The sequence below is a fragment of the Hemiscyllium ocellatum genome, chromosome 38 (assembly GCF_020745735.1).
Source record: "Hemiscyllium ocellatum isolate sHemOce1 chromosome 38, sHemOce1.pat.X.cur, whole genome shotgun sequence".
NCBI classification, from domain to species: Eukaryota; Metazoa; Chordata; class Chondrichthyes; order Orectolobiformes; family Hemiscylliidae; genus Hemiscyllium; species Hemiscyllium ocellatum.
The window spans coordinates 9,680,153-9,705,222 of record NC_083438.1 but is presented as its reverse complement, the minus strand read 5'-3'; positions in this window follow the sequence as shown (position 1 = coordinate 9,705,222).

The following is a 25,070-nucleotide window of genomic DNA, read 5'->3' as shown; positions in this document are numbered from 1 at the left end:
TATAGGATTCTATGACTCTATGATAATTTACAGAGCTCTATGGAGCCCCCATGTTGGTTGAGAGAAAGGGCTCCAGGATATGAATGAACTCTCACCGTCTGGATGTACAGTTGGTGTGTGACCTTACATTGAACGTCATGTTGTTCACAAATCTGTCATCAGGCACACTCTGCCAGTATTAGCTATTCTCACCAGCTTCTGACCTCCACACAGAACACTAGCCTGTCTTCTCTGTCACAATCCAATCCTTCTTTTTTGCTAAAAGCTGTTCATTGGCTCAAGTAGACTCTGTCCTTGATGTTTTTCAGAGCATCAATAAAATGGAGCCAGGCTATGATCAGTCTGGTTTGGTACAGACATGAAAGGGATTTTCAGAGGCCTTTTATTTATATGTAAACAGATGAAACTAATGGCCAAAGTGGTTTAGCTTTCGAAGTGACTTGCATAATGAACGGGGAGTTGTCAGCTCTTTTAGATGAGCTAGCTGAGCTGAGCAGTTTTCAGTTGAGTCTTGAACAGGGAATTTCAACTGGGAGCTGTGTGAAAACTCTCTCTCTCTTTTCTGCCACTTAGCTTCAACCTGGAAACATGCATTTTATTATGACGTTATTTCAAGTGAGTTTGATTATTGGGACTATTGTGTGTATTTGGATTAGCATAATTAAGTCTAGCTGGATAAGTTGAATTCTGTAGGGGTTCTTTATTCTGTTCATTGTGTTTCATTGTGTAATTTTGTGAATAACGTTTTTCTCTGATTTAAAATGTAGTAGTCACCCTAGCTAAATTACTCCGGGTAATTTTCATTGGATAATTACCAAAACAAACTGCAATGTTATGCTGTTGGCTGCTTGCTTAAGAATCGTTTGAGGAGTTTAGCCTCATCCATAACAGACTGGTGGCTCATTGCTAGATTTTCAACAGCGAGTGGGAGGTGCTAGTGTCTTTAGTTCGGGTATTCGTTTGACTGGGTTGACAATGCTTCTAATAGTAATGCCTATTTCACTCGCCAACGTTTCCTAGGTGTGCATGCAGTGACTTTGGAAATTTTACGAAAAGTGAATAAGACCAATTTGCAAGAATTAACAGAGAAGCTGGAATTGGAACTGACTGCTTCTGTGAGGAAAGCAGAGGTAATTACAGCAGTAGCTTGTCAATTAAAGTTGCTGGAGAAACCATCAGAATCTAGAGAGATGGGAAGAATTCAGTTGCAAATGAAACATCTTGAGTTAGCGGTGAGTCGTAAGGAATGGGCAGCCAAAATGAAACATGTGACTTTCAATAAAATGCAGAAGGGGGAAAAGATAGAGCAGCAGAGAGTAAAAAGAAAGAATTGCAAAAGAGAAAGCAGCAGGGGAGAGAGAAAGAGAGAGCTTTTGATAGCAAAAACTGACACTTAAAAAGGGAAGTCAGTGTTAAACACTGGAGATAACGACTGAGGGTGGGCTTAGTAAGGAAGAGAGTGCGGATGAGCAACCCCTGGTAATCAGAAGCCGAGTGAGAATTTGTTTGCTTATGTTCAAACATTGCCTCAACTTGATGAGGAGAATGTGAATACCTTTTCGTCTCATTTGAAAAGTTGGCTCAAAAAATGCAGTGGCCAGAGGCAATGTGGGTTTTGTTGATCCAAACGAAACTTGTAGGTAGTACTGGTGAGGTATTCACATCCCTATCAGAGGAGGTATCTGGGGAGTCTGAAGAGATTTTTAAAAAAAACATTAAGTCAACATAAGCAACCTTTCAGGAATCTAAAGAGGATCCTTGTCAAACCTACACTGAGTTTGAAAGGATCAAACAGACTAATTTCGATAGTTGGATAAGAGCTTTAAAATTCAGGCAAAGCTATAATGCCCATAGAGAGGTTAGTATTTGCAGGAATTCAAAAATTCACTGCCTGAAGTAATGCAAACTGAGGTGGAAGAGAAGAGAGCGCAAACAGCAAGGCTAGGTGCTGAAATGGCTGATTATTATGAACTGGTCCATAAACTTGATTTGCTTTCCAGAAACAGTTCTGGTCTCTGAGGGACAGAAATTGGAGCAAAGAGATATCCTCACGTGCAAAGGGAAAGGTAGATCACAGAGTAGAATGTAAGGATAATTTACCACGGTAAAAAAGAAAACCTTGAGGGAGACAAAGAAGTTTAAATACTATGGTGTTTTCATTGTAATAAAATGGGCCACAAAAGTTCACAGTGTTGGTGAGCTGGGAGAAAACCAGCTGTAGGATAACAAGACAAGCCTGAAGGTTTCGTTGAACTAGTCACAAAAAGCATAGGGGGAGTTAGGAAACTGCCTCAGAGGGTACAAGATGATCAGTGGACATGCTAAATCTGCGTTAAAAAATCTCTATAGAAGAGTAAGGTTTATTCACATAGGCCAGGAGTAATTGCAATGAGGTTCCAATATTAATTGACACAGGATATTTTCAGTCTGTAATGCTGAGAGGTGAGGCTTTATGAACTCTTGAGAGACTATTGCCAGAAAATGTGCTGGGAACAGGAGTTCATAGTGAGGCAAAAAAGTGCTCAGTTATGTAAAGTGAGGCGATGGAGTCCAGAGAAGAGCGGAGAATGGGTGGTAGGTGTAATAGACTCCTAACTCTCAGCTCCAGGAATAAAAATTGTCCTTCCAAATAATATATCTGATTCACTGGTAGGCGTGCTGCCCACTCTAGTTGAAAAACCAGTGGAGATGCAGGCAACTGAAGACCTGGAGAATATTTATCCAGGAATTTCCCTGATTACGTCATCGGAAGATCACAAATGCACTGGCTGAAGCAGGATAAAGGCACCAATAAGAAAGCTGACATAGAGTTATCCGAAAGTTTCTTTTTGACCAGATAAGTGGAACAGAAGGAGTAAGTATGAAAACATGGAAGTATTTTAGCTCTGCTAAGGTGATTGAATTAAGCAGAAAGATGAGGAGTTACAAATGTTACATCAAAAAACATTTAGCAAAAAAAAGAGAATGAATGCATTCCTGTGTGTTATTACTTAACAAATGATGTCTTAATGTGGATATACAGATCAGTGCACATTGAAGCAGATCAGGCGTGGACAGAAATTCATTTAGACAATGTGTTAAATTTTAGGGAACGATTAAATAGAGCTGGAGAGTTGGGTAGACAGCATTTAAAAGTATTGCAGCATACAATGAAACAGGAAGTGGATCAGAAATCATAAATTGGCAATTTTGTAATTGTGAGTAAATTATTGGTGTTACTTCCAGTAACAGTTGAACCTTGAAAAGCAAGTTTTGGCGTATCTTATCAAATTAGGAAGAAATTTAATGAGGTGAACTATTTGATACGGACTCCAGACAGGATGAGATCTCACGGAGTGTGTCATGTGAATATTCTCAAAAGGTATTTTGATAGGCAAGGAAATCAAGAGGAGAAGACGTTAATGATTACAACACAGAAGGAAGAACCAAGTTCAGAGGATTCTGAATTGGACATTCCTCAAATAAAATTGGAAAATGAGGAAGTTGTCAAAATTTGGGATAAATTATTGAGTTACCTTACACAAGAAAAGAAAAGTGACCTGAAAGGGTTTTCACTATCTTGTGGAGAGACATGCGGCAATAAACTGGGAAGTACGAACATAATTGTGCATGATGTAGACACAGGAGATGCTGTTCTGATTAAGCAACATCCTTATGGGCATGACTCTCCAAAATTGGCACAGGTTCAGAAGGGGATAGAGCGCACACTCCAATACGTCATAATCGAAGTGAGTTACAGTGACTGGAATTCACATATAGTCATGATACCAAAGTCAGATAGTACCCAACGGTCAAGTGTGGACTATCACAAAGTCAATGCCGTTACAAAGACTGATGCATATCCAATTCCAAGTTTGAAGAACTGTGTCGAAAAAGTGGGAGAAGCTACTTACATTTCTAAGTTGGATTTGCTCAGAGGCTACTGGCACGGACCTCTGTCAGAGAAAGCAAAGGCAATTTCGGCTTTCATAACGCCAAATGAACTATATCAGTTCAAATTGTGGCATTTTGTATGAAAAACGATCCAGCCACATTTCAGAGATTGATAATGAAGTCATTGCCTCATTACTCAACTGTGTGGTCTACGTTGATGACCAGGTGGTTTTTAGTCACTCATGGAAGGAATATTCACAACATTTATCGGACTTGTGCGATCAACTTCAGAAGGCAGGCTTGGTGGTAACCTTAGCTAAAAGTGAATTTGAGAAAGCCCAAGTCACGTCCCTGGGTCACGTTATTGGACATGGACAAATGGTCCCATGAGATACGAAAACGAAAGTAGGTAGGGAATGTTTCACACCGTCGACAAAAAGAAATATGCAGTACTACGGTTCATGGGATTGACTGGATTTTACCGAAAGTTTGTGCCAAATTTTAAGCAGTGCGGCGGCTCCACTCACCAAATTGTCAAGGGCAAGAACTCTCAGTGCACATAGGACTGTCAAAAGGCATTTTACAGCCTAAAGACTGTGTTGACACTACTCCCAGAATGAGCCATACTAGATTACACGAAGCCTTTTAAGGTGGCAATCGCTGCTAGTGATGTGGGTATTGGTCCGGTGTTCCTGCAGGAGGATGATGAGGGAATAGAAAGACCCATCGGGTATTTTTCTGCGAAGTCGAACGTTCATCAACAGAAATGTTCAACGGGAGAGAAAAAGACTTTAAAATTAGTGTTGGCATTACACCATAACTGTGTTTATATTACCAGCAATGCATCTGAGACAATCGTATGCACTGATCACAACACATTTGTGGGAAAACCTAAGGACAAAAATGCCAGATTGTTAAGATGGAGCTTCTTGTTGCAGCCATTCAACCTGACAATTGTGCATGTGGAAGGTCGTGAAAGCGTGAAAGCTGATGAGTTATTGAGACTCGAATGAATTACTGAAGTGTTCGGTGGTGGGTGTACCGTGGCCTGAATTTGAAAGGGTTTGTGCATGTTTGGATGTTTACAGTTAGCACAATGTATCTGTCTGTTTTGAGACTACTAACTGGGTTTGAAGGGTTAAAATGCAGCCATCTTTTAGCGTTGATGGGTTTTTTTTGAGTAGGGGGAGACATGTCACAAAGCAAGTCCCTTATTTGTCAAAAAGCTGTTCCTTGGCTCAAGGAGACTCTATCCTTGTTTTTTTTTCTCTCGCAGGGACAATAAAACGGGGCCAAGCTCCTATCAGTCTGGTTTGGTACAGAGATGAAAAGAATTTTTAGAGGCCTTTGTTTATATGGAAACAGATGAGACTTCTGGCCAAAGTGGTTATGCTTTATAAGTGACCAGTATAATGAACAGAGAGTGCTGAGCTATTTTAGCTGAACTAACTGAGCTGAATTGAGCTGAGCAGTTTTCAGTTGAGTTTTGAACTGGCAAGTTCATCTGGGAGCTGTGTGGAAACTCTCTCTCTTTTCTGACCTTCAATTTCAACCCGGAAGTATATGTTCCATTTGTACTGGTTTTTATTGGGAGTCTGATTTTTGGGACAGTTGTGTATGCTCGAAATATGTTGAATTCTGTCGTGATTCTTTATTCTGTTCTTTGTGTTTCATTGTGTAATTTTATGAATAAAGTTTTTGTCTGTTTTAAAATGTAGTAGTCATCCTAGCTAAATTACTCCTATTTCAATTCTCTTTCTCAGTCCTTTTCCAACATGGCCATCCTTGGTGTCCTCCATTACCACAACGAACCAAACCATGATTTGGAAGAACAAGATCTCATCTGTCTCCTGTGTAGCCTACACCCCGGGGACTCAAAACTGAATTCTCCAATTGCAAATAACCTCCCTTCCAATCCCCCGACTCCCTTCCCAGACCCTCCCCTCCCTTCCATTCCTCTGAGCAAGCTTTTGGCTAGCTACCTACCAACTGGACTCAGCCATCCCATCGCCAACCCGCTGATACACTTGATCTGCGTTCACCTATCCCCCACCTCGCCACTCTGCCTCCTCCTCCCTCATCCGCCACTTTATCTACAGACTCCCTTACTCCCAACCACAGTCCTGACGAATGGTTATATCCAAGGCGTTCACTTCTCAACGTCTTGATGCTGCCTTGCTTATTTTGTTCTTCCAGCTTCCTGCGTGTGTATTTTGGATTCCAACATCTACTGTTTTTTTTTAAATTGTCTTCTTGTATAACAGGCAGGAGTGAGTGAACGTATTGCGCCTCTTGTTATCCAACAGATCAGATGGGTGGAATGGCTTTCTTATATTACTGTGAAATCAGCTAGAGTTGCTGAAGGAGTTCCTCTTTCTTTTAACCGAGAAATGTTTAGTGCCCAGCAGTGCTTTTGATCAATGTTACCTTTACATTAGCAGCACAAGCTTGAATGTTGTCCAGATTTGATACCTGAGTTTCTAAGGAGGTGACTCATTGTTCTGAACATTGTATAATCTTCACAGAACATTCCCACCTCTGATCGTATGACAGAGGGAAAGATGTTGATGAAGCAGTGAAGATGTTTGTGCCGAAGAAGCTACCCTAAGGATTGCCCACAGGGATATCCAGGGACTGGGAGGATTGATGTCCACCAGCCCCATTGTGTTCTGAATGGTTCAACCAGTGGGGAGTTTACAACTGATTCCCATCAGACTCAATTTTGTTCAGTCTCCTTGACATCTCGCTCAATCAAATACTGCCATGATATCAGGGCCAGTCACTTTACGCTGTGTTCATATCTTCTATCCATGTCAATAGGCCAAGGTATATGTGTGGGGAGTGTTCCCTTCTCTCAGGGAGTAGTGACGGTTGGGATCAGACAGTTGGGGAGGCCAAATAACTGAAATGTTTGGGGGGTGCGAGTGAGTGTCAGTGGATTTTGACCCGTCAGAGATTCTAGGGCTACAAAGAATTGGGCATAAAAGAGAAATTGCGACCGAGTGAAGAGCGGCCCTGACTTACTGAATGGAAGGGCAGGTCTGAGGGGCTATGTAGCCTGGTTTTATTCCAGTATACTCCATAGTCCAGTCACTTTGCGGCCTCTTCCATTTCCTGTGTTACTGACTTCAAGTAACTGAATAGATTGATCCTGTTGCTGTGCAATTGGATACTGTTGCTGCATGATCTGGATACAGTTTTATAAGCCCGAGGGGTTTATTGGCCTCCTCCTGTAATTGTATATCCGGCTCCAGGGGTTGAAAGGTCTCATTCTGTTCTGGTGCAATTGAAATCCATATTGATAAATCTTGGAGAAAGTGAGCTCTGCAGATGCTGGAGATTAGTGTCGAAATGTGTGGCACTGGAAAAACACGGTAGGTCAGGCAGCATCAGAAGAACAGGAGAATCGACGTATTGGACGTTCCTGATAAAGGGCTTATGTCCGAAACATAGATTCTCTTGCCCCTCGAATGCTGCCTGACCTGCTGTGCTTTTCCAACATCACATGTTTCGATGTCTACTGACGGAAGTCAATCTTCCTGGTCACTTCATCCAATTACATTAAGAAAATTGTCAAGCACAAACTTCCTCGCACAAAGCCACACTTACTATTCCTAATCAAAGCCTGTCTTTCTAAATGCATGTACATCTTATCCCTCAGAACCTTCTCAAGTAACTTACCTGCCACGGATGTTAAACCCACTGGTCTGTAGTTCCAAGGCTTTTTTTTGTGCAGTTCTCCTTGAATAAGGGCATGGCATTTGCCACCCTCCAGTCTTCCGGGACATCCACTTTGGTCAGTGATGATCAACATTATAGTCCAGGGTCGCCGAAAATTCTTCTGGAGCCACTTGAGGTGTTCTTGGATATATTGGGTAAGGACCATGAGAGTTATCCACTTTCAAACATTCTAGTAAGTCCAAATTTCCTCTACTATGATATGGATTGTCCCTAAGATACCCCCACTAACTTCCTCAAGTTCTGAAGTCATCATGTCTTTCTCCACGGTAAATATAGAGTAGAAATATTGGTTGAGGATTTCACCCATCTCTTATAGTTCCACACATACTTCTCCACATTGGTCTTCGATAGGTACTATTTTCTATCAGTTATTGCTTTTTCTTTTAATATATTTAAGTACCTTTTTGGATTCATCCTAATCTTATCAGCCAAGGTTCTTTCTTGCCCCCTTTTCACCCGACTGATTTCTTTAGAACATAGAACATAGAACATAGAACAATGCAGCACAGAACAGGCCCTTCGGCCCACGATGTTGTGCCCAACATCTATCCTAGATTAAGCACCCATCCATGTACCTATCCAATTGCCGCTTAAAGGTCGTCAATGATTCTGACTCTACTACTGCCACGCGCAGCGCATTCCATGCCCCCACCACTCTCTGGGTAAAGAACCCACCCCTGACATCTCCCCTTCACCTTAAATTTATGTCCCCTTGTAATACTCTGTTGTATCCGGGGAAAAAGTTTCTGACTGTCTACTCTATCTATTCCTCTGATCACCTTATAAACCTCTATCAAGTCACCCCTCATCCTTCGCCGTTCCAAAGAGAAAATTACAAACAGCAGAGGACCCAAAACTGATCCCTGCGGAACTCCACTTGTAACTGGGCTCCAGGTTGAATATTTACCATATACCACCACTCTCTGACTTCGACCAGTTAGCCAGTTTTCAATCCAATTGGCCAAGTTCCCCTCTATCCCATGCCTCCTGACTTTCCGCATAAGCCTACCATGGGGAACCTTATCAAATGCCTTACTAAAATCCATGTACACTACATCCACTGCTCTACCCTCATCCACATGATTGGTCACCTCCTCAAACAATTCAATAAGACTTGTAAGACAAGACCTACCCTTCACAAATCCGTGCTGGCTGTCCCTAATCAAGCAGTGTCTTTCCAGATACTCATAAATCCTATCCTTCAGTCCCCTTTCCATTACTTTGCCTACCACAGAAGTAAGACTAACTGGCCTGTAATTCCCGGGGTTATCCCTATTCCCTTTTTTGAACAGGGGCACAACATTCGCTACTCTCCAGTCCCCTGGTACCACCCCCGTTGACAGTGAAGACGAAAAGATCATTGCCAACGGTACTGCAATTTCCTCTCTTGCTTCCCACATAATCCTAGGATATATCCCGTCAGGCCCGGGGACTTGTCTATCCTCAAGTTGTTCAAAATGTCCAACACATCTTCCTTCCTAACAAGTATCTCTTCTAGCTTACCAATCCGTTTCACACTCTCCTCGTCAACAATACGGTCCCTCTCGTTCGTAAATACTGAAGGAAAGTACTCGTTCAAGACCTCTCCTATCTCTTCCGACTCAATACACAATCTCCCACTACTGTCCTTGATCGGACCTACCCTCGTTCTCGTCATTCTCATGTTTCTCACATACGCATAAAATGCCTTGGGGTTATCCTTGATCCTATTCGCCAAGGATTTTTCATGCCCTCTCTTAGCTCTCCTAATCCCTTTCTTCAGGTCCCTTCTGGTTATCCTGTATCCCTCCACTGCTCTGTCTGAACCCTGTTTCGTCAACCTTATGTAAGCCTCCTTCTTCCTCTTTACTAGACAGTCAACCTCCCTCGTCAACCAAGGCTCCCTCACACGACCATTTCTTTCCTGCCTGATATGTACATACATATCAAGGACGCGTCATATCTGTTCCTTGAAAAAGTTCCACATTTCCACCACATCCTTTCTTCAGTGAACTCCTGTATCTCTTATATATCTCCAGGGATTCCCTTGATCCCAGTGGCCTAGAACTGAGCCAAGCCCGAAGTTCGAACATGAACCTGTTGACCAGTTTTGTCCCTCTCCATAACTATATGAAAACTGATAGAACTATGGTTACTGGTCCCAAAGTGCTCCTCCACTATTAATTCAGTCACCTGTCCAGCCCTATTTCCTATGAAATGTTCGAGTTTTGCGCCTTCCCGAGTAGGACACTCTATATACTGCTTGAGGAAACTTTGCTGACGCATTTAACTGATTCTATCTCATCAGATCCCTTAATGCTCTGGCCGTTCCAGTCTGTATTAGAAAAATTAAAATCCCCTATTTTGATAACCCTATTGCTCCTGCAGGTCTCCCCTCTCTCCCTGCATATTTGTTGCTCTCATTCCTGTTGACTCTTTGGGGGCCTATATTGCAAACCCAACACCTCACCATTCCATTCCTATTTCTTAACTCCACTCACAAAGCCTCATTGGGTGATCCATCAGTTATTTTTTCTCTGATTACTGCTGTGGTACTCCCCTTAATCAGAAATGTAACTCACCCTCCCCTCTTTCCACCATCTCTGTCTCACCTAAAGCACATGTTCCCTAGCTCATTAAGCTGTCAGTCCTTTCCATCACTTAGCCATATTTCTGTAATGGCTATAATATCCCAGTCCCACCTACATATCCATACCCTGAGTTCATCGGCCTTACCTGTCAGCTCTCGTGCATTGAAACAGATGCACTTTAATCCAAAATGCATTACTTTCTCTCTATCATTTTCCAGCCTAACCTTACTATTTCTGATTACTGTATCTCCTTCCACTTGCCTCCCTGCTCTTGAGGATATGACCACCTGCCAATCTAGTTTAAACCTTCCCTTGTAACCCTGGCAAAACTGGCCGCAAAAGATATTGGAATCCCTTTCAGTGCAAGTCTCTGACGTTAATCTCCCTCTCAGGAGATTATCACTGTCAAGGTATTTTTAAAAATGATTCTCCGAGCTCTCTATAATTACACTGCAGGACCTCATCCCTATTTCTACGGATATCATTTGTGCCAACGTGCATAATGATTTCCTCTGCTCAGCCTCCCCCTTGAGAATGTTCTGCAGCCACTTGGAGACAACCTGGACCCTAGCACCTGGGAGGTAACGCACCATCTTGGATTCCCGATTGCGACCACAGAATCTTTGATCTGTCCCATTAACAATCGTTCCTCTTAACTTTAACGCCCTGTTTACCTTTACCCTTTCCCGCTGTACCCAAGAGCCAGTGGTCGTACAACCAACCTGGCAACTGTTGCTTTCCCCTGAACGGACATCGCCCCCAATAATCCAAAATCGTCTATTTGTTTTCGAGGGTAATAGCCACAGGGGATTCCTGCAATCCCTGCCTACTCCCTTTGCAATTTATGGTGGTCGCCCATCTACTCTATGCCTGGAATATAACAGGAAGCAAGGAACGCCTGTTGGATTATATTGTGTTCATTTAAATACAACAGGACTGACAGGTAAGGATAATGAACGATGAACGTTGGACTGGAATATTACAGTCATTAAAGAAACATAACTAGGGATGTGTCTATGAATTTGTCAGTATCTCGGATGACCCTGAGTGCATCCTAGATTAGATTACCTACAGTGTGTAAACAGGCCCTTTGGCCAACATGTTCGCACCGACCCATCGAAGAGCAGTCCAGCCAGACCCACTCCCCTACACGCAACACTACGGGAAATTAAGCATGATCAATTCACCTAACCTGCACATCTTTGGACTGTGGGAGGAAACCGCAGCACCCAGAGGAAACCAATGCAGACACAGGGAGAATGTGCACACTCCACACAGACAGTTACCCGAGGCAGAATTTGAACCCTGGTCACTGGTGCTCTGAGGTAGCTGTGCTAACCCATGATCCACCTTGCCGCCCAGCATCGCTCCCTATCACGGTCTCCCAGGAGCTGAAGCCGGGTGCAGTGCCCACACGTGTAGCCATCAGGGACGGTGGAATTCTCCCGAAGCTACCACATCTCACAAGATGGAGCATGCAACTGTCCTAAATGCCATCTCGACTGCTGTAACAATAAAGTTAAAAGGACTTTATTTGAGTTTACCTGTACATTCTCCTGAGCTGAGCTGTCCGAAGCCTCTCATGTCAAAGCCTTCCTGCTTACTCTGCTACTGACGGCATGTCTCTCTACCCCTTCAAATTTAATCTTGATCAGGGAAGGAAGGAGACACCACAGTGATGTAGTGTTTAGGCCTTCAGCACTCCTTGGCACCTGGCCCCGACAACCTGCTCCCCAGTGCAGGTCTGCTCTTGGCCTTGGAGGGTGTCTTGCTGAGGTCTTTCTTCTGGTAGTGGTGATTGTGTCAATGCAAATCCTCACCCTAACAGGCAATCCGTGTTATTGCAGTGCTCTCATACTTTCTGTCCATTTGTATTGCGTTTATGAATTCCTTGAATCCCTCGATTGCATTCCAAACTGTGTCTCACTCCATAGTTAGAGAGGTTGATGTTCTTGTGAATACAAGTTTATTGGAAAAGAACACCATTAGACGTAGGGGCAACAATATGTCTATCCGCTCACTGAGTCTGCTTTTCCTTCGATTAGGTTATTTATTTTGTTAATCCCCCATTCCACTTTCCTGTGATTTCTCCGTAACGCTTGTATAAAAATCTGTCTGTCTCAGCCTTGAAGATATTTAATGATCCAGCCTCAACAGTTCTCCAAATTTTCTACAATTGTTTCCCTCTCACTGATGTGAGACTTGGTGGTCTTTAATCTGGTGATTTACCCACTCCATCTTGCATAAACTTCCAATTTTTCCTCAGCTCCTGTGTCAATTTGCTCAAGGGTCAAACGGTCACTCTCCCTGAATCCAGGAACTGCTTCTCCAAACTGAAGACCGATTCGTAGGATGTGTTTAACAGATTCTCTGACTCTGTGAACAGGCTGTCCTCTTAGTCCCTAATACTCCCATTCTTTCCCGCGTTATCCCCTTCCTCTTAATAAACCAAAAAAAAAAGACTGTGGATTCTTGCTAATCTTACCCGTTAATGTTTTATCAACCCTCCTTCTGCTCTTCCACTGATTGTTTAAGTTTAGCCCTCCACTTTCTATATTCTTTTAGGGCCTTCATTGACCTGCTCACTTGGTACCAGATTTAAGCTTCTCTTTTCATCCTGTTCGGAATTTGTGTCGACATCTGAGGTTCTCTGGGCTTGTGTTCCTAAATTTTATCTTCGGTGTAAAATGCTGGGCCGACACTGCCATCAATTCAATTTGAAACAAATGATTCCCCTAACTCCAGCCCCACCTTGATCTGCTACAGTTTCACCCAGAAGCAACTGCACTTTGGCCAGATTCTGTCATTTGTTCCCATAAAATCTGTCTCCCCAATGCAAAACGCTCTTATTTTTCTAACATTTTTTGGGCCTTTTCCTTCGCAAAGTCAAAATGTGTGATATCACAGTCACGGGTCCGATAATGCTCTCCCACTTCTGCCTGGTACAGCTGACTGGCTTCGTTCCCCACAGTGAGGCTCAGCACTGCACTGCCCATTGTTGTACCTGTTCTGTGTTGATATAAGAAGCTCTCTGGAATAAATTTCAAAACACCTGCCCCTCTTAAAAATTTATCACTGACCGAATGAATGTTTGGAATTGAAATGCTTGAAAATAACTACACTATTATTGTTTTACACACCTCAATAACTTGGTTATATACCTGCACCCGTACTTTCCTTTATCTGGGGGTCTATAATATATCCCTAGCAGTGTTTCTGTCATGGTTTTGATCCTGAGCTCTAAAAACCAAGCCTCTTTAGAAGATCCTTTCAAGATATCGTCCCTTCTTATGCCAGTAACTAACTGCATAATTAATAAGGCAACATCACCTCCTCTTTTACCCTCTCTTCTGTCCTGACTCTTGTTCTGGTACCACAGAATATTGAGTTGTTAGCCCCGACCTCCCTCAAACATATCTCTGTAATGGCAAAAATGTCACACTTCCACATGTCACCTTGTTTCCTTATCATACCTGTCTGTCTGATAATATTACCAGCATCAAGGTAAAGCACATCCAACCTGGAATATATCACCTGGAATACTCTGTACCTCGGAGTTCTTCAGACATTCACTGTTCGTTATCAACCTGTCCAATTCATGAATCAAAACTGTAACTCTGGGACTGAATGAATATTTGTTGAATTTGAAATTCGTTTTTAGTAAATGTGTTCATCAAATGCAACTTTCCAGAACGGAACAGTCAGCTACAGATACAATGAGTTTCTGCTGATTAGTTCCCTTCTCAGTGTGCAGAGGGGACAGACCTCAGTGATGGAGAAAGTGAGGACTGGTGATCAGAGTCGAAAATTGTGGCGCTGGAAAAGCACAGCCAGTCAGGCTGCATCTGAGGAGCAGCAGAGTCAAAGCTTCCCATGTTTTCCATTCCATAATACACAGGATATTCGGAACCATACTTGCTCAGGAAGGCAGCACTGTACAGAGCCCTGAAATGGAAAGCAGTCAATCATTTGGTTGGACAGGGAGTAAAAAGTTGCGGTGAAATTCAGACTGTTTGAAGTACAAACATAAGGATAGATAAATCCCTCGCCAGACGGGAAACACTCTAGGTTACTAAAGGAAGGGCGGGAAGAGATTTCTGTGCCTTTGCACCTTCATTCTCCATTGGAGTAGTGTCGGTTGATTGGAGGGTGGCAAATGTAGTCCCTTGTTTAGGCAAAGAAACAGGGATATTCCTGAGAATGACAGACCAGTCAGTCTTACATCAATATTGGGCAAACTATTGGAGAGGATTCTGGAAAAACAAGGTATGATTAGAAATATTCAGCATAGATTTATGAGGGGCAGGTCATACCTCACGACTCTTATTGGATTATTTGAGGATGGGATTAAACACACTGAAGAAGGTAGAACAGTGAATGCGGAGTGCATGGATTTTGACAAGGTGTTTGATAAACTTCCCCATGGTAGTTTCATGCAGAATATAAGGAGACATGACATACAGGGCGACCTATCTGTCAGGATACAGAATTGGCTAACCCATAGAATCCAGAGGGTCGTGGTAAATGGGAAGTATTCAGTGTGGAACTAGGTGAGCAGTGGTGTTCCGTAAGGATCGGTTCTGGGACCTCTGCTGTTTGTGACTTTGATAAATGACTTGGATGACGAAGTGGAAGGGTAGATTCGTAAGTTTGATGATGTAGCACAGGTTGGTGGAACTGTGGATAGAGTGGAGGGCTGTTGTAGTTTGCAACAGGAACATTGACAGGATGCAGTACCCAGCTGCGAAGTGGCAGATGGTGTTCAAAAGGGAAAATGGGATACGATTCATTATGGAAAATCAAACTTGAATGCAGAATACAGGGTTAAAGGCAGGATTCTTCCATTGTGGAGAACCGGGGGATCATATGGTTCATGACATAGCTTCCACAAAGTTGCTACCCAGGTTAATAAGGTTGTTAAGGATGTGTTTGCTGTATTCATTAGCCGAGGGATTGAGTTTAACAGCTGCGAGGTTATGCTGCTACTCTATGGAGCCCTGGTGAGACCAACTTAGACTATTGTGATCAGCTCTGGTTGCCTCGTTATAGGAAAGATGTGGAAGCTTTGGTGAGGATGCTGAGAGATTTATCAAGATGCTGCCTGGACTGCAGGGCATGTCTTACATAGAAAATTTGAGGGAGCTGGGTGTTTTCCTCATTGGAACGAAGACGAATGGAAAGTGACTTGACAGGGGTGTTCAAGATGACGAGAGACATAAATAGAGTGGATAGCCATTTACTTTATGCCAGGGTGGAAATGACTCTCGACGGGGTATGACTTTAAGGTAATTGAAGGAAGGCTTAGGGGAGATGTCAGAGGTAGGTTCTTTCACAGAGTGGTGGGTGTGTACAATGAACAGCCAGCAGTTGTAGTAAAGTCAACTATATTAGGGATATATAGTTGGATATGGACATGAATGATAGTACAATGAAAGGTATGTAGGTTAGTCTGATCTTAGAGTAGGATCAAAGGTCGACAGAACGTCAAAGACCGAAGGGCCTGTACAGTGCTGCACTGTTCTGCATTGTTCTGTGTTTCTAGTTTCACCCAGCTTTGGATTCTCATCAATTGTTGAATGTGTGAGGCAGTGATGTGTGTGAGATCAGGAAGCTTTGGAGGGGTATAAGGCCAAAACCTCCAGTTTGGTGTGCATTGTTACAGTCACCTGAAAGCCAGTATAATATGTGTGGTTACTTAGACCAGACAGAATCCGTCAAATTCAGTTATTAATGTGATTCTTGGCTTGCTGTTTGCTGCTGGTTACTTCACATCCATTCTACTGTTTGACCCATGTAGTAATCTCTGACCATTCACAGTGATGTACAATTTTATTTTGTTACTGGATAATGTGAAGGTGCCATTTATTGGATATGGATTTCGAGGTTTCTTTGTGAGACACAAGGCACTGCAATAGATTGTCAACTTGTTAACGTCTTCACCCGGGGTGCAGGAGTATTGAATCTTGGAGGCAGGTCAGATTTCATCACTATAGGTAACTTGTATGGTGTGAGTCGGGCTCTCCATGTCAACACGCCTGCTCTCTGGACCAGGCTCTGGCTGAAGATGAATTTTAAAGATTGGTTGCTGGTCAGCCATTAGTATTTAACCTGGACAACATTTGTACCTACACTGAGACCAGTGATAGTCTGTTGGCGGGTTCTCCCTCTGCCCAAGGTGGATTCCAAATTATTTGTTTTGAAGTAATGTTTGACTGACTGCCCCGAACCAGGTTAGATACTCAATGTACAGATTTTGGAAAAGGCAACTGAGTCTCTGTGTATCTCAGGCAGCTGTGAGGTCCAATAACAGTATAAATGATGTCAGATCTATTTGAAGCAATTTTTAGCATAGCTTATTGCAAGGTGGTGAGTTTACTGAGCCGAACAATAGTCGGATGTTTGCTATATTCCATGAATTGGGCAAACATAAGATGTGAACGATAATCATTCAACTGAACTAGAATCTCTTCAATCAGTTCTGTTGATTCTATATTTATGGAACTAAAATATAAACTCCTGTCAAGATTTTCTAACACAGAAATAAAGTATGTACGTTTTATTTTATCAAGAAAGAACATAACTCTTGTGGTGATCAGAATTAGATATTCAATGTCAGGATTCAAAGCAATTTTTGTCACTACAATATTTTTAAAGTGGTTGGCTTCTGAATGAGTACATGATCAGGGTGAGCAAACGACTGAACATACAAATAGAATTAGCGTTCTTATACATTTATATATAAACTATCAGTTTTATTTCTCACTGAAATGTACGATCTTCAGCTATTTAATAATTGCAATAATTCACCATGGACTGTGAACATTAAACTAAATAAATTATTTGTGTTATCAAATTTTAGTGAATAATCATTTGAAAACTTCCAATTTTTAGAATGAATAATGTTTAATATGAAACGTGAAAAGTGAAAAAAAAACAACGAACATAGTATTGTGTCAACGAGAAGTCAGAGCTTTCCAAAGAGATTTGTGACAAAGCAATGATATATTTGTTTTAGTAATGGGAATACAACATGCAAAATATTCATGTTCTGAGTAATAATTAGACTTCATAATGAAGCTGACCTTGCAATACTTGCATATTAAATGCTTATGCTGCACCAAATAATCAGATATTTGTGAGCATTTACACAGTAAAATAATTGGATATTGACTTTTATTCATAGCTGACACATGATAGAATATAAAACTTTAAAGTACAGGAGGAGGCCATTGGCCATTATGTATGCATCAGTTCCAAAAATATCTCCCAAGCAGTCCCATTTGCCAGCCCTCTCTCTGTTGCCAGTTAAATTCATAGTTTCCAAATATACATCCAGTTCTCTTTTGAATCTTCATCCACAACTTTCCCAGCCGGTCAATTCCAATTCGTAACAACTCTCTAAGTAGACGTTTTACCTATTTCACTTCTAGCTCTTTTGCTGGCAATCTTGAAATTAGCATTCTTTGATGCTATAATGCCTACTAATAGAGTATTCTTTTTCTACTCTGCAACTTTTCTCATACTTTTGAGCACCGCAATAAATTCACAACTTTGTCTGTTCTGCTCCAGGAACAATAAGCCTTGCAAGAACTATAACAAACACTACAACGGAAAAACAAGCAGAAAACTAATCTCCAGGATATATGAATATCTACTAGCTACAAAAGACATGATCCCAATACGAATGTCTTACGTAATGATGAAGAAGTACGCAACTTTGACTAGGTCTGCACATCTATCCTAGGACAGGCCAAACAGAGACAAGCACCAGAATTCCTGGAATCATGGCATTCCAACCGGAATTCCATCAACAACCACATCAACTTTGACTCCATCTACCATCGTCAGAGAAAAAGGGTAGGAAATGACATCATCGACACCGGAAATTACATTACCAATTCAAGGAACCGAAACATTCAAATTGAAAGTGGGAGATAACACCAGCACTTCACTGGAGGCTCACTTACTGAGTACAGTCAATGGAACAAACTAGGAACTGCCATTAGCTGTTGCTTCAGAATACATCAGAGTGTTCGTGACTGCCACCACATAGAATCATTGAATGAAAATGCGAGCCTGCATCACCAAGTGCATAGCCAAAGGCTTTTTTTTTAAAGTTTGTGAGATTACCTGATCAATCACCCGCCTAGGAAATGCATTCCAGACACATGTTATTAGGGGCAGAAATGCGGCTTAGTGGTTAACACGCCTGCCTTAAAGCGCTGGGGACCCAGGTTCGATTCCAGCTTTGGGTGACTGCCTGTATGGATTTTGCACATTCCCCCCATATCCGCGTGGGTTCCTGTAGGTACTCCGATTTCCTCCCACAATCCAAAGATGTGCAGGATAAGTGAATTGGTCATGCTAAATTGCCAAAAGTGTTCAGAGACATGTAGATTATGCATATCAGTCAGGGGTAAATATAGGAGTAATGTGTTTGGGTGGGTTACTCTTTGGAGGGTCAGTGTGGATTTTTTGGGCCGAAGGGCCTGTTTCCACATATAGGAACTTTATATTCTATGTCTGTGCCACCCTCTCAGTTCAATACAGACACCAGAAATCCACTCTCAATCCCCTGCCTTTCACTTTAAGTATGTTTCCTTTTGTTTTTGACCGTTAGAGTAAGGGAAACAGTTGCTGTCTGTTCATCCTCTCCATACCCTTTATTCTCTTGTACACCTGTACCATGTTCCCTGCTCAACCTTCCCTGCTGCAAAGCAAAAAGGAGCAAATTTAGCCCTCGCTCTTCAAAGTTTGAGTTCTCACTTGTCTTGTTAATTCAGATGTGCATCCTCTCACATTTATCAGTGTTAACCTTCATCAGCCATTAATCTGGATATTGAAATCATCTGTTTATATCGTCCTGTAGCCTAACCCTGTCCTCCTCACTGTGAACCACCCAGCTAATCTTTGTGTCATCCCCAACATTAGTTATCATTCCACTACCGTCCATCTTCCACATTCTCACCATCGTCATTTATGAACATCACAAACAAACCTTGATTTCCTTCCTGTTCTCCAGATGTTATTCACGAAGGAATAATTAAGAATTCTAGTCTCCTATTGTTCTTATTTTGGGGAATTTACAGAGTGTTGTAGTTAACAACTATTATGAGGGTGCTGCAAATACCATTTTCGACACAAAGTTAAATTCACCTTTTACACTCTGTCCCTCAGCATGTCTTATTCATAAAGCTTGTAACTAATTTAGGATGAACTATGTTTTGGCACCTTGTACTGTAACATTAACCTTTTGTGTGGCATTGTCCTTTGTAACAATAGAGAAAACTGAAGAATTTTTTTCATCTGCAGGATGGACACAGACTCATTGCTTGAATCAGCTAATGTGATGAGGATAAATACTCAATTAAATTCCATGTTATGGACAAACTGCAGGAGATCAAATCATATTCTTATGTCTACCTTGAATTGGAAGCAAATACATACTGTTAAAGAATTCAAAAATGTTTAGACACAACAGCAGGGGAGAAACAAAACACGTCACCTGCATTCGATGGAGATACAAAACTACAGAGTGAATGTACAATCTGTTAAAGAATCAAGAGATAGAAAAAGAAGTACATCAAATCTTAATTTTCAATGGAATCAGATCCCAATTTTCCTGAACAGTGGTGGTTTTCACCCAACCTCACTTTTCCAAAAACAAGCTTGACCCAGTCACTAAAATTCATTCACCATTCTTCCTCCCTTTCCTACTCTTTCTTTACACTCCTACTTCCATTGCACTACCCCTTCTGTTGCCACATACTCTTCCACTGATAATATCTCTTCACATCTTTCTTCTGCCATTCCCACTGTAATTTACACCAGTTCCCGAGTTAGTCCCACTTCCACTGGCCATCCCTTACCCTTTTAGCGTTTCACTGGGGTGATGGGAGCTGCTGGCTTCTGTGCTGCTATTGGTCATCAGTGAATGATGAGATTGAGATGTTCAATGCCCAATAGGAACAGACAATAGTGTATGTCTGTCACTGTGTAATGTACCGTGAATAGGTTGTTTTTTTCCCCATAGAGAGTGGAACTTTTTTCTGTCTCTCTGTCACAGCGCTTCACCAAACAGCCTCATCACTAATTGGACAAACCTCTCCTCAGAATCAGAAGTCCATGCATCTGTTTGTCCTTAAACGTTGTGAAGACATTGAGCACATTTTTCAAGTATGCCATGTTCTACCCCTTTTCTCTTTAGTATTTTAACTGATTTTCCAATGTCAGCTGAGGTTTCCATCAAAGTAGTATTTGACTCATGTAGCATCATTGACCCTCAGGAAACTGCAGTCAACGGGAATCAGAGAAAATTCCGTGCTGGTAATTTCCTCAATGAATAATGACACCTTCCCTAGAGCTATTGGGAATGACAAATCAACTCTACCCTTGCTAGTGCCTTGCAAAATCATGGATGGATTTGTCTTATTAATAACATCAAGATACATTCTGTTTTCGCAGTTTGGTCTAAAATCTCAAAAAAGTAAGACCTTGCTGGTTGAGTGTCACCCCAATGAGATCAGAAGTTTACAATAAGATAATGATTCCGATTATTTTCAATCATTTACTTTCTGAGGACTGGTCCTGCGGTGCCGTTGCCACTGAGATCAACATTTTCTCTGTCCAACAGCATCACATCACATTGGCTCAAGGCTGCACCATTCTCCAATTCTACTTCATTCTCCAGCTCATTCGCCATGCTCACCAGATATACGAGGCTCACAAGATGGAATAACTTAGAGATGCCTATAAGCCTTTGGAACCTGACACCCCACCCATGCCCAGCAATCTGAGTCCATCCCCTCCCCCAAGCCCACCTCCTGTCGTGTATTCACCATCGCTCCTCACCTTCCACGCTCTAATGCTGAATGTTCTGTACTCGGCAAAGGTCTCAGTTTCATCCCTCTGTGCCCCCACTTTAATGAATTTCAGGCACGACATAATGTTGAACTCCTCTTCCACCGTCTTCTCTCGGTGTCCATTTCTTTGTGCAAGAGTACACTCCCCATCCCATATACCATTCGCTCAGCTCCAACACTCTCCCTACACCTGGGCCCATTCCTCTGGCATTTACTTGAACTCAATCTGTTCATTGAGAATGCACCATGTGAGTTTGGTTGTCTTAAATTCTCTGTATTCCCCCTCACCCTATCCAACCTATCACCCTCTGAACAGACTGTACGCTGTATGCTTTGATCCAACCCTGACGATGTTATTCAGCCTGTGCCGATAACGGAGGTGCTGCTGTAGTCTGGTGGACTCACCTCTACAATTCAGAGGCTGAGTGCCAGCTCTCAGATACCTCCACATATCACCTGCTGGTCCATAACTCTACCATGGCACATCAGGTTATTTTATTAACTAAATATGACCACATTTTATCTGGAGATTCCCCCCCACTCGCCCCTCCACTGCCCCCCACCCCACACGCATCCCCACCTAACAGTCCAGAAGCTGATGGTCCTCTGATAGCAGATTTCACTTCTATCTCCTCCTGAAAATCCACAAACAGAACTGCACATGCAGACCCATTGCTTCAGCCTGCTCCTGCCTTACAGAGCGGGTGCATGGATACACACGTGGGCCCAAGTTATACCTGTTACTTCATGGGGTACTTAGGCCATTCCTTGTTCCAGTTCTATTCCAGCCCCCATCCACAACTTTTTATCCGATACGTAGATGATATCATCGCTGCTGCTCCTCTCTCTTGTCCACAATTGGAAAAGTTCATCGTTTCCAATTTGCACCCCTCCGTCACATTCACCTGGTCTACCTCTGACTCCTCCTTCCTTTCCTCGATATCTCTGCTTCTATGTCTGGGGATAGACCGGTCACTGATATCCAGTATTAACCCACCGACTCCCACAGCTACCTGGAGTATACATCCTCAAACCCTGTTTCCTGCAAAGGCTCCATTCCATTCCCCCAGTTCCTTCGTCTCCTCTGCATTGGTTCTGATGATGTCAACTACAAAAATGTGGCCTCTGAAATGTCCACCTTCTTCCTCAGCCAAGAATTCTCCAGCATTGTTATCAACAGGACAGTTCCAAACATTTCCGACCCACCTCCTGCACTTCTACCCTCAGCCTCTTTCTTACCTCCTGCAACAGCGTTAGAGTTCCCCTTGTCCTTACCTGTCATCCCATCAGCATTCACGTGCAGTGGATCATCAGTCTGCATTTCCCCCACCTCCAGCACGATGCCACCACCAGACACATATTTGCCTCCGCTCCCTTTTCCGCCTTCTGAAGGACAATTCCTCCAGGACACCCTGGTCCGCTCATTATTCTCACCCAACACCTTCCCCCCACCCCCATCACAGGTCCACTTCACTTTCCCCTGCCGAAGTTGTTACGTTTCCCATTTACCTCCTCCCTCTTCATTGTTCAAGGGCCAAACATACCTCCCAGGTGAAGCAGCATCCTACAAACATTTCCCACCATCCGGTCTACTACATTCGCTGCTCACATTGTGGGCTGCTCTACATTGAGGAAACTAAAGGTAGACTGAATATCCACTGCATAGAATATCCAAGATGTACCCATGCAAAAGACAGTGTCTCACCATGGTTTTGTCTCACAATGCAATACGTCATCGATATTTAGAGCCGTCTGAAACATAGGAACTTTGTAATTTCTCATTTAATGTCCATAATAAATTACTCGAGATTCAACTGAGATAGCAGTTTTGCTTATATCGTTCAGATCAGTCAATTTGTTATAGTTCAGAACGAAAAAGTAATCGATAGAGGGAAACTCAGCAGGTCTGTCACCCTCTGAGCAGAGATACACAGAATTAACCTTTGATTTCAATATGACTTTTTCAGAACAGTGTCACCTCACATTCAATATGTTAACTCTATTTCTCTCTGCAGATACTTCCTCATCTGTTGCATTTCTACACCATTTTCTGTTGGCATTTCATGTTTCCGTATCACTATATTTCATGTTTCTTGTCAGGTTTACTTGCTGAGTTTGGTTATATATGGACAATGTAGTCCTTTCGGTTCCTATTATAGTTGGTGTGTCTGGGACACTTGTTTTACGACCGAAATGTGTTTCTTCTTTAAGATTCAAACGAAAGAAAGAATACTTTTTCTGAGTATCCTGTAAATCTCAGGAACTCCACTTTGTTTAAAAAGACATTTTAGAGGCAGCTGAAATTTCATGAGATCGTAGGAATAGATTATTTATGGTGGAGCACTCTGTGACCATGTTAAACAAACTTGTCTACCCTGTCTCCAAAGGCTTTGATTACATATCGCAGAATTATTTACAGCAAAAGTGGGGGAAACTCAGCCCATTGTCTCTTACAGTTTGGAATGACTATATTTCTACTGTTACTATCCTGTATTGTCCCCATAGCTCTTCACATTTTGTTATTAGTGTCTACTTTTAATTGTAAGTATCCTGTCTGATATGAACAATATGATCCAAATTCAACACATAAAACAGAACTGAGAGGGCAATCTCAGCAGGTCTGGCAGTATCTGTGAAGAGAAATCAAAATTAATGTTTCAGGTCCAGTGACTCTACTCAATCTGTATACCCAAAGATTAAATGGTGTGTATATAAATATTGCTCATTTCATCACATTTAAAATTATCCTGTTCAGATCACATTGTCATTCAGCATTACATCTCCCAAATGTTGGCTGTTTCCCTGTTGTGCATTAGATTTAATTTTATCTGTCAGAAAGAGTGATGATGGCTGGGGAATATCATTGTAATTCCCCATGCAGTCTCCGCAACCACTGCCCCCATTCCGCCTTATCTCGCAGCCAATGTCATGTCCATTCGAACCTGACTCATTAATTCATTAGTCTTAATGAGTACCTTCATTGCAATTATCACTTTGGTTTTGGAGTGAGGCCAAAATGTGTAAAAAATACTGTTTTACAGAAAATAAAACTGCATTTAGAAGTTTGTCAATTTGTATAAATTAATTACAGAAGCATATTCTCTATGGAAGTTCCAAAGTTGCCTTATTAGTGCAGTGAGAGGAATATTCAGAGAAGTCCACACTTCCTGTCTATTTTCAGGGAAACTGTGCCCAATGACATTCTGTTGGCTAGAGTTTGTTCCCATGGAGGGGAGATCAGCACAGTAACAACATCCTGATTGTCATTCTTTTGGGGGGTGGATGGATTTGGGAGAGATGGTTACAGCAAAGTAAACGGACAACAGGACAAGATCATCTAGCCTACGAAAAGATAACATCCATCATTCTCCCTCACAACTGACTTCACTAGAGCAATTGGTAATGGGAGATTTGACCAATAGCAAGCAATGTCAACACGTAGTCCTGTTCGGTTATATTGTAAACTGGATGCACTGTATTGAAAGATGGGACTGTTTGCTCAGTGACTGTGATTAATGTCAGTCTCCATGCAATGTAACTGTGTCACTGGAGGATTTCCCCCTCCTATTGGTGAGGGGCTTCATTCACTGTGCTATCCCACTGTAGTAGCAGATGCATCAGCTCCAACAGTAACAGAGATCAACAGCTGTGTAGACAGAGAGAGGTCAGATCTGAATCTGGGAATAGCAGACTGGAATATTACAACAATGGATAGGACATTTTCAAGATCTCCCCCTATTAGGAATTTCTATCATATCGGATATCAGCAGTGCTGATGATTATTCTGGGCAGGGTGAAGGGTGTGCTACTAACCTATTCTCGCTATCTACCTCTGTCCATTCATTAATTCCATAAACAAGTTTGAACCTCGTGGCAATTTCTGTTATCTATATTTGTCAGAGAAAGAAACTATTGTCTACAGTTTCAATTGCAGTCTCCATTCATTACCCATGAATGGAAGACCACTCCCTCACAAACGTCTGAGAACAAACCTGTGCACAACCTCGAGATCTGTTTTTGCCCT